The sequence below is a fragment of the Chiloscyllium plagiosum genome, unplaced genomic scaffold, assembly GCF_037043375.1.
Source record: "Chiloscyllium plagiosum isolate Xiang-an unplaced genomic scaffold, Cpla_swu_hap1 HiC_scaffold_32, whole genome shotgun sequence".
Classification (NCBI taxonomy): Eukaryota; Metazoa; Chordata; class Chondrichthyes; order Orectolobiformes; family Hemiscylliidae; genus Chiloscyllium; species Chiloscyllium plagiosum.
The window spans coordinates 48,880,037-48,884,085 of NW_028270170.1; the positions used below are offsets into that span (position 1 = coordinate 48,880,037).

General features: G+C 41.5%; 1 long non-coding RNA gene across 1 annotated transcript; it reads left to right on the plus strand.

The window, feature by feature from the left end:
- Positions 1-961: 961 nt before the first annotated feature.
- LOC148141823 (uncharacterized) lies at positions 962-2,635 on the plus strand. Its single transcript, XR_015752520.1, has 3 exons — positions 962-1,059; positions 2,168-2,216; positions 2,549-2,635. It is a non-coding gene; the product is annotated as an uncharacterized LOC148141823 (long non-coding RNA).
- Positions 2,636-4,049: the final 1,414 nt, after the last annotated feature.

Here is a 4,049-nt window from a genome sequence, read left to right on the forward strand (position 1 = left end):
GGTTCTCACCAATGGTGGAAGATCTAGTAATTTTAATATTTTTAGAGGCATTGGGTAAAGTTGTCCCCTTTCAACTCTACGTTTTACGCTGCTGATGGTGCCACTGGCAGAGGTTATTCCGAGAGATCCTAACATAGCTGCCCCAGAAGTAGGATCAAAGGCACACGAGATCACAGTGTATCAACTCATTTGGCTCGTTTTTAGGTTACAAGATTAATTTTTTAAAATTGATGGCTGTACATATGAGGAATACCTGACATTGAGGGTGAGTCACAGTTTCTCTAAGTAGTCACAGGGGATTTTCTCTATCTATGCCTTTTTGTTACTGCTGTCTTTGATCAGCTATTTAAGGTTAATTTTGTCCACTTATCTTGGTTAGGTTGAGTACCGCTTATTATATCCTCTGCGAGTGCTTCCTTTGATTTTTCCCAGGCAAGCGTTTCGGAGACTGGTTGGTTAAGCTCTTTCGTCTGGTACCACAGGCAGCCCCTTATTAAGCTCGCTAAATTGCAATTGCCCCAAGGGCTGGGGGGACTGGACCTCTCAGATATTAAAAGATATCAATAAAGCTCCCTTTTATCTTTTGTAAAGTGACTGGGTCTGTGGTGACCTGGCATCAATATGTTTGGATATTGAAGCCTCCCAGGCAAAGTGTCCTCTTATTAGCTTGTTGTTTCTAGACAAAATGAGGACAGTTGTAGAATATTACTCTAATCCAATAATTATTAATATTGTCAAAGCATGGAGACAACACGGCAGTGTGAGGGTTTTCTTTGTCTAAAACATCTTTTCTTGCTCCTATAGTAGGTATGCCAGATTTCCAGACATGGACAATGGACTCCAGGGCAGCTAGGCAAGTTGCCTGTTTTGGTGATTTATTTGAGGACGAAATAAAATTGTCCTTTGACCAAATAATCCATAAGTATGGAGTATCTAACAGAGACCTTTTTTCATTTTTTCCAGATTAGAGATTTTATCCAAAAAGACACTCCAGTTTTGACTGACTTGGACAGGTCTGATGCAGAGAAGAGGGTGTTTCATGCCAAGAGCGCACTCTCAGTGAGTACTCTTTATCATCTGTTGAGGGGAGGGGTGGACCCGCGGATGATATTGAGCAACTACATGAGGCTTGGGAGAGAGAGTTAGGAGTTGAGATCTCTTCTGAGGCATGAGAGAATATTTATGAGAATGCCAAAAAGATTTTGATTTGTAATAGGACCCATGCAGGTGAAGATTCTTCTGGCCATCTGGCCCCCAGATCTAAGGTGGGAGTATTCTCAGTGTGTCCCAAATGTAAAATAAGCATAGGTACTCTCGCTCACTGTCTCTGATCCTGCCATAGGCTTCCTATGTACTGGAGTGCTGCGGCAGGAGCCGGAGATGTGTTGCTGGAAAAGCGCAGCAGGTCAGGCAGCATCCAGGGAACAGGAGAATCGATGTTTCGGGCATAAGCCCTTCTTCAGGCAGGAGTCAGAGGGAGGGTCTTGGGGACCGAAGTTAAGATGGACCTAGTCTCTCTTCTCCTGGACCTGCCTAGTTTATCTTCTTTAGACAGAGATGGGAGAAAATCTTTAAATATTCTTACTTTTCTGTGTGATGAGAAACATTTTGAGGTGCTAGGTGTCTGAACCTCCCGCCCCCTGCCCGCCAGGTCTGTTGGGTTGGCGCAAGGTAATCATGAAACATATTGCCCTGGACTTCCTCACATATATGGTGCACCAAAAAAAAACCTGAACATTTTTCTAAGACATTGCAGCCCTTTTTGGGTTACCTGAAAGCAGATTTTCTGCCATTTTAATTGGGGCCTTTGTGGAACCATGCTGCTTTTGGTTTAGTGAACTTGATATCCTCAGAGGACGAATTTCGAATAAATGCAGATGTAATATTTGACACTCTAGCAGGTCAGGAGCTATTGTTTTGTGGCACTGTGCGGTATTATTTATTACTTTGATTTGTTTATTTTGTATATGAGTATAGTTTTGTTCTGTTTGTATTATTCTTTAGTTTTGTTTCTATTCTATGTAGAGAAGTGTGGTTCTTGATTTACTGTTGTTATAATTTTGTAATTTTATAAAAAAAATCTTTTCAATAAATTTTTTTTTAAAAAATGACCCCAAGTTTCCAATTTATATACCACTGTGTTCCTATCCCAACATTTCTGTTTCAGGACTGTGAAGGTCAATGCAAGCTGGAGGAACATCTCACATTCCACCCAGGTACGACTCAACATTGAACTGGCCTATGTCAGAGCATGATCACCTTCCTTTAGGTTTGTTACCCACCAAGACCCATCCAGCTCCTGTATGGGTCACTCCCAGCGGTCAATCCATTTTCAACTGTTCTTTATCACCCATTCAGTAGTTATCCCCTTCCTGGCTTATCATCATGAATTCCTATATTTTTCTCTCCTTTGCTTCCTCTATCTCAGTGCTATTTCCATTTATTCTACTCCCTGCCCCTGACATCAGCATAAATATCATTTCCCAGTTGCTTTCAGTTCTGACTGGTCATTGGATTTGAAACATTTACACTGTTTTTCTCTTTATAGATAATGCCAGACCTGCTGCATTTCTCCAGCAATGTTTGTACTTTTGTTTTAGATCTCTTAAATAAAACAGAAGACTATGAACATTAATGAAAACAGTTCAGAGACTAATTGGATTCCTCCTATTTTTTCCTACATCCTTATTATAGACCATAGAGCTGGACAGCACAAGATCAGGCCCTTCGGTCCACGATTGTCATTACTATTTGATAAGACACGAGTCATGAAAACAAAAGATTCTTAGTTTCCCTCAAAATAGTAAATGTGTACTAATTGCAGATACCATTTTGAGATACGGACTCTGTTTGAGATGGAGAAGGGTGGAATTTCTTCCCTTATGGAATCATCAGTCTTGGAAATTCTGTATTCAGAGACCAGTGGAGTGAATCATATATTCAAGGCAGAGTTAGGCAGATATTGATCTTAAAGAGAGTCAAGGGATTTCAAAGATTCCAATGACAGTCTTCCTTGGTAACTCTTAGATCAGGGCTGAGCCTACACCATATCTCCACAGAGAAAGGTTCCTGAGCCTGGTCTTATGACATCCTTAGCTGCAGACTCCACTACAAAGATGGCAAAATTTCCCCCCAAATCCAATCCTGAATCTCTATTATACTCTGAATCGGCCAGCTGGTCCCAATAGGGGGAAGATAAAGCAATGCCACTAAATGAATCGCTTGATGATGCTGGGGCCGGGAGCATGGGCACCTGGCCATTCTGATAGTCAACGAGGTACACATTTTCAGAAGAAAGTGGAAGATGAAGGGCATGTGGTAGTCGTGGGGGATAGGATAGGATAGGAAGGTGAATGGCTATTTTCAGGCATATATTAATGAACTTTCAGAATGGACACATTTGTCAAATGAAGTTTCACAGATAAATGTGAAGTTGTACATTTTGGTTAGAAGAATGTTCCTTAAAGTTGAGGTCGAGGAGTTAAGGTTATCTTGCAGCTGGTGAAGAACTTGGAACAGGTGAGAACCCATACTTGTGATCCGCAGTCCAATTTCCACCTATGCCATTAGTTTATACGGAAATAAAAACATGGAGATTAGACACAAATGAGATGCTGAGACCAACATTCTTATTAAACAGCAGGACAGGATGAAGGGCCCTGTTGAATCTGACTACTTTTTCCTATGTCCTTATGAGAGAACACAGAACTGTAGAACACAGGAACAGGCCCTTTGGCTCATGTTGTTGTGCTGAGCATGATGCTAAAGTAATCACTTCTGTCTGCCCTTGGTCCATATCCCTCCAATCTTTGCATATTCATGAGCTTACTTAAACGCCTCTGTCATATCTGCCTCCACCACCATTCCTGGCAGTACGTTCCACACTCCTAATACTGTGCAAAAAATAACATGCCCCTCACATCTCCTTTGGACTTTCCCTCTCTCGCCTTAAATGCATGCTCCCTGGTATTACACATTTCAACTCGGGGAAAAAGATTCTGACAGTCAACCCCATCAATGCATCTCACATTGTCACAGACTTCTATCAA